Genomic DNA, 12237 nt, shown 5'->3' with positions numbered 1-12237 from the left:
TAGTCTTTAAAAAAAAAAATTTTTTTTCATTTTATTTAATTTTTTTATTATTATTTTATTGTTTTTTTATTTTATTAAAATTGTCTCAATTTGTACTTACAAAATGTGTAAATATGAGAAATATGTGAAGAACTTGCTGTTGAATTTTGTAACTTTAAAAGTTCAATAACAAAAAAAAAAAGTTTGGTTGGGTGCGCAAATATAACGTCATCGCGGTGTTGGTGGAAGTTCGCTTTGAGTGCGCGCGACCTCAGTTCGCGTGGCGGTGTGCACGGCATTTTTTGTAAGGCTGGCTGCACACTAGACGATTTTAAGGCTGATTTTAAGCCCGATTTGCACCCCCGAACGACTGGGGATACCTACCGGATGTTGCGTGCTTCTATAGCTGAAACTTGGCAGCCACAAACATGCCATGAAAGCAGAATACATCACCCATATTCTTTTCTATAATTTGTTTTTCACTGTGAAACAGAACACGTGCCAGGAGAGCCAGCTGACAACATTGATTGTCCTCTATTTGTTTTTCTTCTCTAGTCACGTTTGATCTCGCGAGTGTCCGTGAGATCACGTGTCACTGTGAAATCGTTCCTACAATCATCAAGTGTGTGGCTAAAAATCGGTTGAACTGTCTTCATGTCTGTGGTCTCCCATGGTTTTAAAATAGTTTAAGATTTGAAAATCATCTAGTGTGCGGCCAGCCTAACTTTCCGCTCAGCTCTGCTTCCGAAGATGCATGACTTCAGGGTGATTCTAGCCGAACATGCACGTCTGTGCCGGCATTTGTGTGAAACAGAAAATTCCGTCAGGTGCTTTTTGACACTTTGAGGGAAAACAATGTATAGTTTTTTTTTTTGTTGCCTAGTTTGTCCAAGGCTTTTTAATTGAAGAGTGTTTCATTTTTTGTATAAAAACAGAATTTGAATTAATTTAGATACTATTTGCTTAAAGTTGTCTTGTGTTTGATGCGAAATAAACCCAAAAGCTTAAGATTATTTTCATCAGTTTGTACATAAAGAAATTATTAATTCATCAACTCATTCATCACACGAGAAGTCTTGTACCGGCAAATGACGTCTTCTCACCGGTGATTCCCGATGGTTTTAGAGGACAATTACTCCTCATCGCCCCCTGTCGTTTCAAAGAATAGTACAACGGCGAACGCGACAAGTATAAAAGCCTCGTCCGTTTGGGAAGGTGCGCGTGCAGTCAGCGGAGGCTCACGAAGCAGAGCCAGGCGAAAGTATAAAATCCCGCTTTATGCAGTTTCACCCGAATTGCACAGTAGAGCAGAGATTAGATAATTGCGTTATTCATAACAGTCAAAAAGACACTCCCAAATTAGGCCACTTGTTTTTCCTTACCATAAATAGACATTATGAAGTATAACATTTAGTATTCATCCATTAGAAAGTTAAATCAAAATGATGGCTTGAATGGGTAAAAAAAAATAATACTTTTTTTCTGATAACCATTATTTCCGCTGTTTATAGCAGCTCACAGGTGCTTCAGTTCAGCCAAAGGTTGTGGTGACCCAAACGCAAGAGCGGCAAGTGCAACAGTTATCTCAAGAATATGAAAATGAGCATGCAAACATACTGTTTTGCTTATGAAATATTAGCTTAAATGTGTCAGGCAAGTGAAAAGCTAGTTTAACGTTTGATTATTTAATCCTGTTCAAGAAAACAAATTGTGTGCATGGTGTTAAAACAATGCAGGGCTGCCAGGTTGTGAAAATTAAGTAAAGCACTAGTCAGAAAATGAGAAAGAAGAAAAGCTCTCTAACTCTTAACATATGGGAACACCAAGCATGGAGCTCATGGAGGCTTGTTACCTATATTTAACAGAAACATCATATAAGAAAAAAACATAAACATAACCAATGGGCCAATATCGTAGGGTTTATGCTTAATTATGCTTAACTCAAAAGAAGCAGAAGTCGTGATCACAATTAAAATACAATTAATCGTGCTGCCGTAACATACTCTGATTTGCGTTGTTAGTAACATCTGTTCCTAAAACAATAAGATGTAACGCTTCAATAACAAAGAACACTGAATAGCTTGACCTGGCTGTATCAATTATTTAATAACTCTTCCTGATCGTCCCATTTAATCCAACTGACTTGGGAACTCTGACCGCAATTTTGTCTTGAATTTTTACGGGAAATCCATGAAGACATTGAATAGCTTTGCTAATGTGTTCTAACCTATAGGTGAGCTTCACAGACAAGCATACTATATTGTTAACCATAATATGGCCTTGTTTGACCTTTTCAGCCCCCACACACATACATCCAATGCACTAAATGCATTACAGTGCACTTAAAGCTGTTAAGTTATGGCCAGCATTTGGAAGCGGGTGAGGTTTGAGATACAAGGACCATTTTGCAATTTAATTATGAGAGGTAGTAGGACAACAGACAATTTAACTCAGGATTTTGTTATTGCCATACCAAATAATACATAATGGATGACAATCAACTTTTCCAATCATATAGGCTATTATTTACTTAAAGATTCCATATTGGTTTCTCTGAATACCTCCTGATTCCAATTTATGTTGCCATTATCACACAAGATGGTAAGGATTTTTCGGAAATTTTGGAGTATTTCCTAAATGCAGTCTCTTAATAACATACCATGCTTTCTCTATTAGTCAGTCATCGTTCCTACCAGTGATATCAAAAGCCACATTGTTGCTGCCCACCAGCAGTGGATGAGAAAGCAGTTAACGCAAAGCTCTGTAATGCAGGCAGGAGACTGGCTGGCTCACGGCAGAAGGTGACCTCAGCTGGGTTCACATCTGATTGAGTCAGATATTTCGCAGAATAAGTCCCAGTAGCCTCGTGCATAAAAGTTGCATATGCACAAAATGATTTTCCAAAGTGAGCGTGCCAAGAACACACTGGGATTCATGAAATAAAATAAGCGAGTCACACCAAAAGACTTAAACAAGTGAAGTTGCCTGTATGGATCTGTCAGTGTGGTTAGTGAATCTGAATCAACACCCGCAGATTTTACTTTCAGCAGTGTGCGACAGCTATAGTTCAAAAACACACATTTGCATTTTTTATAATATCAAAAATATCTGAAAGTAATATTGGTAATTGACTAGTGCCTGTTCATTTTGTGTATGATGGTTGGCCTTTTGGTGAACAAGCTTGCTGCAAGCTTGTCTGATGTGATTTTAAACTGCAGTACCTGAGTGACGGGTATAATTTTTTTTATTCATTCAGTTCTCAAAGCCGGTACCCACTCAAAACCTGGCGGCTCCCCCTGCCCTGTAGCATCAAGCATTGCCACATGTGGCTGGTGATAAAATGAGGCATATGCATGTTAGTAGCTTATTGGCAATGTGTGAACTCATTAGGCATTGAGGGCTGCAAAACCTTGCAGAGTGTTGCCATGTTGTAGCAGTATGTGCAGCACTGCACAACATCTTCCAAATTTCAGTACCACCATGATGGTAGATGCAGCAATAATTAAGCAACTGTTCAATGCAAAGAAAATGGTATGTTCATGCATGATGCAGTGTTTTTGAACCACCAAATTCCACCAGTCATTACTGTTTTTTAATCTCACAATTGCGACTTAATATCTAATATCTATCATTTAAGACTTTATTTCTCATAATTGCATCTTAATAGCTCACAATTGCGACTTTATGCAGTATCTTAAAATTTGTATTTCTCAGTTGCTGCTGTATACCCTATAATTAGGACTATATTTCACAAGTGTGACATCCATATTCCATAATTTCATAATTTAATTATTTCTCAGTTTCTCATAACTTCATATTATATTACATTATTGCAAGTATTTCTAATAATTGCAACTTTTTTATCTCATACACTCTTAAAAATAAAGGTGCTTCAAAAGGTTCTTCAAGCGATGCCATAGAAGAACCATTTTTGGTTCCACAAAGAACCATACAGTCATAGGTTTTTAAAGAACCATCTCTTTCTTACCTTTTTGTAATCTGAAGAACCTTCTTTCGCCACAAAGAACCTTTTGTGAAACAGAAAGGTTCTTCAGATGTTAAAGGTTCTTTATGGAACCATTTAGACAAAAAGGTTCTTCTGTGGCATCGAGTGTAAGTGTGACTTTCACACATTTCACAATGTGTCTGCATTTCTCATTTCTTTAATTTCGACTATTTCTCATAATTGGTATTATCACACACAATTGTGACTTTATATCTCAATATATTTCTTAATGATGGTTCAGATATCACATTTGTGACTTCATGTCTCGTAATTGCAACTTTTTGTCTCATAATGTAACTACTTCTACTACTAATTTTATATCTCACAATTGCTACTTTATATCTTATAATCCAGACTATATCTCACATTTGCGACTTTTTATCTTACAATGTAACTATATTTCCTATAATAAACTTCATCTGAAAGTTACCTTTCTCAACAACTTTAAAACAGGAAGATTTTCTCACCATTTTTCAACTGCTTGGTAGCTGTTGTGGCTTGCCACCACAATTTTACGAGTTTAAGTAGAGCTTTGATTGCCTCAGCAAACTAGTGAAACCTGACTCAACTATTGAGCTGCACAGAAAAACACATTTTTAAACAGTAGTTCAGTTTTTTTATATGGCACAGAACATTTTGTTCCTGCTTATGATTTTGTACAATGATGTTAAAATTATTTTATTTTCAGATACTCAGATACTTCTGTTTCAGCAAAACTAGGAGATGTCTTGAAGTGTGTGTCTGGAGTGTCAAGCCAAGACAATGTGGTGTTTGCTTATGAAGTGTGTTCCAGTGAGGGTGTGTTTTCTGAAGAAGAGAAGTTTGGGCACGTTCTGACCTCAGCATCTGTGATTCAGAGCTTCTGTGATTCACAGCTATTGCATATAGGTGGCACTTCATCTGTGTTCCAACTAACGGTGGAGAAAAAAACATCTGAATGTTGAAAAGACCTTTTGAAAATCAAAAGCAAACATTTATCCATGGAATGTGTTGTTGTTTTTTTTTGGCTAAATACTTTACTTTTTCTCACATAAAATTTTTCTCATTAAATGTAAATGGTTTAAACTTTCATTTATTTTGAAGTTTATTTTTTCTTTTAATTAGATTTTTTTTTTTTTTTTTTTGATTAGACACAAGATAGTTATAGAAGTTCACAGAACTGACTGTAAAACTGTTTCATCTGAGCATGTGGCACTTTAAGCATTATCGCATATCGCATTATTTAATGAGTTATCGCATATCGCATTTTTCTTCAATATCGCACAGCCCTACAGAGTACATACTCCTGGTACTTTGATCAGATTGTCTTTGCTCTCCAAGATATTCTTGTAGAAACCAGGTCATACCAGGTTAAGTTGGTGTAGCTGGTCAATCAATTTTGGCACCGATTTTGGAACCAAGGTCTATCATCTCTGACCAGTTCAACCAAGATTGTCTACCACAGGGGTGTCCAAACCTGTTCTTGGAGGGCCACTGTCCTGTGGAGTTTAGCTCCAACCCCAATTAAACACACCTGAACCAGCTAATCAAGGTCTTCAGACTTCCAGGCAGTAGTGTTGGAGCTGGTTGGAGCTATGCTCTGCAGGACCTTTGCCCTCCAAGATCAGGATTGGACACTCCTGGTCTACCAGGTAGGGATGCGCAAGTACTTTTTTTTTTGACTAGTCAGTATGTTGCCTAAATAAGTAGTCAAATAATCTGTTTTGGAAGGCTTTTACAGCCTGTATAAACTGGATTTGGGTTCACTTGACCTCGATCTGACGTATTTGTAATGGGTTGTTTAGATAAGAAGCTTTCTTGGGGTTTGTGGCAGAACAAAAAAAAAAAAACTGCACAAATTGCCTAAGTCCCCCATTTCCCCCAGTGCATGGAAATGGAGGGGTGGGCGATTATGGAAGAAAAATAATGACAAATGTCTTTGAAATAAAAAAGCATGTTGAATTGCACTGAAAAACTGAAAAAAATAATCCTGTCGAAAGTTATACATCGTATTTTTAAACAGATTTAATATTTTGGAGGTGAACTTTGGAAGGTGAATTTGAATTATTGAATTTTTAATTATGAAAATGTGTGTGAAATGTTTTGAATTTAAATATTCACAGTTTAAATAAACACCTATGTTAAATTTCAGCCCCTAAAAATGCAAGCCCTAAAAATACAAGGCATTAAAATGCAAGCTCTGTTAATGCAATGCATTATTTTTTGTTTTCAAAGACATTTGTCATTATTTTTCTTCCATAGGTGATATGGACTACCGGTAAACACAATTAACAAATTTGTCAGCTATCGTCTCGATCACAGTTACATGCGCACGTGACGTTGCTGTGCCACGTGGTCACGAAAAATGTAAAGTCTGCACAATTTTTTAAGCATTGCGTTTTAAAAACAAGTGATTTTAAGCCGTTGAAATGCAGTCAGCAGCGAAAGAGAACACATTCCGCTATATGTGGCGTGCTGTCTGAGAGACCGTCAGAGTGCTGTCAGAGAACGCACATGAAGACGGTGCTCACTGCTCATAGAGTGCGGGAGTATTATTTTTGTTATTATTTTATAGGCCTTGAATGGTTAAATACACTTGTATGTTTTCAAAATGCCCGTCTTTGCAAGTATTCTCAAACACAGGAATGTAGGTCTTACGTGAAAGCAAATAGCTGAGAAAGAAAACACATGTGTAACAGTATATTGGATCCGGGCAGCTCTTAAAGTGACAGCAAAAATTTTGCAAAATTCCTGCTGTCTGTCATTGATGTTACCACAAAATAAAATTTTGGTAATATCGCCCACCTCTAGGCTTCACTAATTGACTAGACAGTTGTTGGATGATTAACTGACCATCTTTACTTGTTTCTATTACTAGGTCAATAGTAGTTAATGGTGGTTCAGTTGATCAACCATCTGAACCACTTTGGGCCAGCTAGAAACTATGTAAAGCCAGCTTCTACCAGAACTTAGCTGTATTTGGGCAAAGCAAGTTGTGCTTTTTTCCAAAAAGGATACCATCTCTGTAAACGTAGTTGGAAATTAACTGATTTAGTTATATGCTTTGATTAATCTGGAGTTCTCAAAAACACAGCCTTCTTATTTAGACTAGTCTTTTGGAAGTGCTGACTATTAATCTAGTCCATGACGTTGAAGGAAACTTCTTTAGAGAAGAGACCACTGGTGTCATGAATGACGAAGGCTGGCATTGGCCCATGTTTTCATGCAGGGTTGTTATTGTAGCCTTGTCTGAGTCACTAAACTACAAAATAACCCTCGATGAATGAAGTGGAGGATGATCGCTTGATGTATCAGTTCAGTAAAGCAGCCTGTTTTAGATTTCAGTTTTGATCTCACTACTGGGAGCTGAAAATAATATTTCCTGGCTGCTCACTGGGAATGTTTCACCTCTGGGATCCCAAAGTTTATAAAGACGGAGCCAAAAATAAAAGAGCACTCAATCGCTTTGGGTGATAAATGTGGGTCGTTTGGCAAGGGCAAACAAACAGTGAGGGAAGAGTTACATATGCGTGCCTGTGTTTCACTTTGACATTACAGCAGCATTTGTCCACACAGGGTCACGGCCACTCTTAAGTTTTTAGCTTTATGCACTAGTTTCTTGTCTTCCATGTAAATCCTGAGTCAAGAGTCAGAGTCAAATAAATTTGCATGTGGCATGTGACAAATAGCCTACTTTTATCATCTTTTTCATCACCCTACAGATGGGCGGGGGCCATATATATATAAAATCAGTGATGCTGTCTACACTGGGTTCAGTATACATATTGGAAGAGTAAAAAAAAAGTTTGCTTTGCCATTTCCGATCTGTACAGTCTTCAGATGGACCCCAGCGTTAGGAAAAAGTAAATGGTTTATTTTTTAATGCAGATTCGTATCGCATCTGAGGATTATATGTTTGTTCAGAGCATTGGATTATATGTTTGTTCAGAGCATTTGACGTTCAGTGTATGATGCCCAGTTTTTCCTCTGTAGCTATTTACAAAGTCGCCAAGTGTTTAGACAGCAACGCAACTGACACGTTCAAGGCCCAGAAAGGTAGTAAGGGCATCGTTAAAATGGTCCATGTGACATCAGTGGTTCATGCTTACTTTTACCTATAATTCTACCTTTCTGGGCCTTGAACGTGGTAGTTGAGTTGCTGTCTATGCAGGATCAGAAAGCTCTCGGATTTCATCAAAAATATCTTAATTTGTGTTCCAAAGATAAATGAAGGTCTTATGGATTTGGAACGACATGAGGGTGAGTAATTAATGACAGAATTTTCATTTTTGGGTGAACTCTTCCTTGAAGTGAGACGGCCTCTAAAATTGAGTTTGTGTTTGTTTGTTTTTTTACCTTTTCTTTTTAACTTTTGTTAAAATCATCATATTTTCTCACTTTCTAAAACCTGTATAGACATTTGTTGTATGCTACTTTGGCATTCACTTTGTAATGTGACTGTTTAATGAGGTTATAGTTTTTGACAGGAAGCCAGGAATGACCTTTACAGAAAGAGCGACTCAGTGCTGACATCCCACCTCTGCGGGTGCACACACAGCCTGCAGTCAGAGACCAGTGCAGCTAGAAGAAAACACACCGGGGCTCCTCCATTCAGGGACATTCCCATATTTTCACATAAAAACCTTTTCAGAATCCAAACATAAAGTACTGTACATTGAAATTTTGTGATGCAGTTGATTAATTTAAATTTTTTGTGTTTCATTTTTGCATTTATTTAGATAAAATATTTTATCAACCATAGCATGCAAACAGTTCATTTGTAGTCAATTTCAGTTTTATGCAGCACTTTTCAAAGTGCACATTGTTTCAAAGCAGCTTTACAGAAAGAATTTCAAAAAAGAGTTATTTACTGATGAATATAGGCCAGAATTTGAATTTTTATAGATCTAAAAAGCAAAAATCCATTATTAAAACAGACTCTAAAATCTGATTGGCTGAGCCATGTTCAAGGCTATTTGATACGCACACATCAATTTAATACTGTTTTATTGTGACATGTTCCTTAATTTATAATTTCGAGTTTATGAAACTGTTCCTGTCTAAAATGAACATGTAAATCTCTGATTTGACTGTCATAACATCACATAAAATTTACAAAAATGACAGCGGCCTCAAAAGCTAAAAATAGGTATCTCTACACGTCATTTTAGCCTGTTATCTAGTGAGATTTCTTTGTTCATTATTTTGCAAGGACATATAGCGTGGAATTAATGAATTAATCTAGTGATTAAAAATGTTTCCGTTGTCATAGAAACTAATCATTCTGAGTCCAAAGACGTGAACCGTTTCGAGTGGAATCTGACAGTTGTCATCTTGTAATTACAGTAATTCCGACATGATGTGAACACAGCATTAGGCCATAATGAACAACATTACTTAATGGATAAATTGTTTCAGTGACTTTTATCATTAGTAAATTGGGTTATTTATTGAACATTGGTGCCTTTTATTAAAATGCTGTTTTGTTAGCAATAAATAATTTAACTTTGATAATCAAACCTATTGGGGAAAAAAACTTCAAAAGTAAAATTTTGTGAATTTAAATGTTCTGAGCAAAACACTTGCTACACGTCATAAATTGTTAGTTTTAGTAAATAGTTAAGCTCACAATATGCTGGATTTTTCAAAAGTAACAGAGCAAGGAAAAAATGTTGAGTTCAGTTTGACCTTGCCAGATCGAAAACTTGCAGTACTTGAAAAAAGTAATCTGATTACGTAACTCGCGTTACTTGTACTTGCGTTACTTGCGTTACTTGCGTTACAGCCTTACCCCCAACACTGGTCATGACAACATCCAGTGGGAAGAAATGACACTCAACAACATTTGAAAAACCACATTGGACTTACTGAGCTTCTATAAAGATCAAGTTGTGATGTCGATATGTAGGCCTGTTTTCTGGACATAGCCTAATTTTTCAGTGTAATCATATGTTCCCCGTCAGTTAATTCTTCAATATTATAATGTGGGAAAAGCAAAACTTATATCTGTTCTCATCCCAGTCTGGTGTGTTTTTGGCATTCGACTGATCTCCTTTATGCAATTGTCTGACAGTGTTATGAAACCCTACAGTATTACAACACAATAGTTTATTGTGAAATATGACACTTTTATGTTATCACAATTGTGATAAATGAGGATGAACTGAGCCCATTACTCTTTTCAGTAATGATTAAGTAGAACCCATAAGTCAGATAAAGTTGAGTAAGGGAACATTTTGTTCATGTTTGTGGCGGCTAGGACTGAGACTTGTGAATCATATCTTGAAATATTCAGGCATCTGTACTTCTCAGCTGTCATTGTGAGACTGACCCATTTCTCTCGGAGAATAAATAATGGAGGGGAGACTTAGAGACCAGCACCTTTGAGAGATTCCACCTTCTGCACCTATTTCATATCTGAACATCTAAAGAAGGAAAAGAACTGTATGGAAGAAGATTAGGTAATAGACTTACTATTTACTAGTATGTTTGTGACCATCTGAGAAACAGCAAATGTCATGGAAATAATACTGTCAGCCAAAATACTATAGTTATTGATGCTTAGATGAATAAGACATTTCCTTTAGAAAATATAAGAAGATTTTTATTTCATTTATTGTTTTAGAAAGTTACCACAGGTTTATGATAGTAACCACAATGTGGAAACTATGTATTTTCAAAACCGTCGAGTCAATGGGATGTCTAATTTGGTGTATATTGAAACCGCTACTGTAGATGGACCATTAAATCCAAGAGTCACGAGTAGTAAAGATGTAAATTCTGTCTTGATTTACTCACCCCCATTTCTTCTTAATCCTGTATGACTTTTTTCTTCTCTCCGAAGAAGATATTGTGAAGATTGTCTTGTTATGCACTGCAGTGAAAGTCCCAAACAAGTCTAAACCCTACTGACTTTCCTTGTATGGACAAAAAAAGCACTGAGACACTTTCAAATTATCTCCTTTTCTCTTCCATAGAGGAAAGAAATGCATTTCATTGATACATGGGTGAGTAAATGATGACAGAATTGAACCATCCCTTAATGGGGAAGTCGTGGCCTAATGGTTAGAGAGTCGGACTCATAACCCCAAGGTTGTGGGTTCGAGTCTCGTACCGGCAGGGATTGTAGGTGGGGGGAGTGAATGTACAGCGCTCTCTCCCACCTTCAATACCACGACTGAGGTGCCCTTGAGCAAGGCACCGAACCCCCAACTGCTCCCCGGGCGCCGCAGCATAAATGGCTGCCCACTGCTCCGGGTGTGTGTTCACGGTTTGTGTGTGTTCACTGCTGTGTGTGTGCACTTTGGATGGGTAAAATGCAGAGCACTAATTCCGAGTATGGGTCACCATACTTGGTCACATGTCACGTCACGTCACGTCACGTCACTTAATGTAAGTTGCAACATGACTTTATTTCATAATGTTGTAGATCAAATTGCAGCCCAGGCTCATGATAAATTATTGTTTTCTTTGTTTAGTGATCCGATAAGAAACTGAAATGAGGGCATAGTGATGTTCTCTATAAAGGCTGCCTTGTTGTGGATTACTTGGGTTTTTCCTTGTTATTGTTTCGGTGTTGGACAGTGATAATTGCTTTCTGAGTAATGCAGCTCAGTGAACTTTCCCATGCACCACCTTTTCTCACAGAACATTTGTCTCTGCAGACTTTGATGATTGATGTAGAGGGTGTGTGAAATAGGATGGGGATTGCTTGGAATTAATGATTCTAGTTCTAAGATTCTTTTAGTGCCTTTGAAGAAGCACTGCATTTTTTAGTATATTTTTTAGCATTTTTTTAATATATATAAAATTATAATAAAATAACAGAATTTCATTTTTGATTCCTTTGCCAAAAATTCCTTGATTCCTTAAGGTTAAAAAAACACATTATTTTCCACATACTGTACATTATTGTTTCTCCTCTATGCCCCGCCTTTCTGAAACGCATCAATTTTTACAAAGCTCATCGGTCTGAAAAGCGAGGTGTGCTCTGATTGGCCAGCTATCCAGTGCGTTGTGATTGGCCGAATACCTCAAGCGTGTGACGGAAATGTTATGCCCCTTACCATACTGTGATGGCGTGTCCCGGCCAGAGCGACGAGACAAAAACATTAAAACCCATTATAAACGAGGCATTTGTTGCATCCAGTGGGGACATAATTACGGATTATAATGACTTATACGGTCTTGTTACGCGTTGCGTTGCATCGCGCTGTGTAAACATAAAACCATGTCTGCATTTGTGATCGGAGAAATGACAAACAACAAGCACT

General features: G+C 37.1%; 1 protein-coding gene across 5 annotated transcripts in view; it reads left to right on the top strand.

Annotated features, from left to right (window-relative positions):
• The window catches only part of rnf144aa (ring finger protein 144aa), a 37090-nt gene that overhangs the window by 2766 nt on the left and 22087 nt on the right, over window positions 1-12237 (top strand). For 2 of the 5 annotated variants that reach the window (XM_016475486.1, XM_016475483.1), the window contains exon 2: window positions 10277-10425. The exons of 2 other annotated variants lie outside the window; for them this stretch is intronic. The gene's annotated coding sequence lies outside the window, so the exon portion shown is untranslated. Of the gene's footprint in view, window positions 1-10259; window positions 10426-12237 lie in introns of all 5 variants that reach the window. One more of the 5 variants, XM_016475485.1, reaches the window with a different exon arrangement.

The sequence above is a fragment of the Sinocyclocheilus anshuiensis genome, unplaced genomic scaffold (genome assembly GCF_001515605.1).
Source record: "Sinocyclocheilus anshuiensis isolate Anshui unplaced genomic scaffold, SAMN03320099.WGS_v1.1 scaffold676, whole genome shotgun sequence".
NCBI classification, from domain to species: Eukaryota; Metazoa; Chordata; class Actinopteri; order Cypriniformes; family Cyprinidae; genus Sinocyclocheilus; species Sinocyclocheilus anshuiensis.
This window is presented reverse-complemented; position numbering and strand designations above follow the sequence as displayed.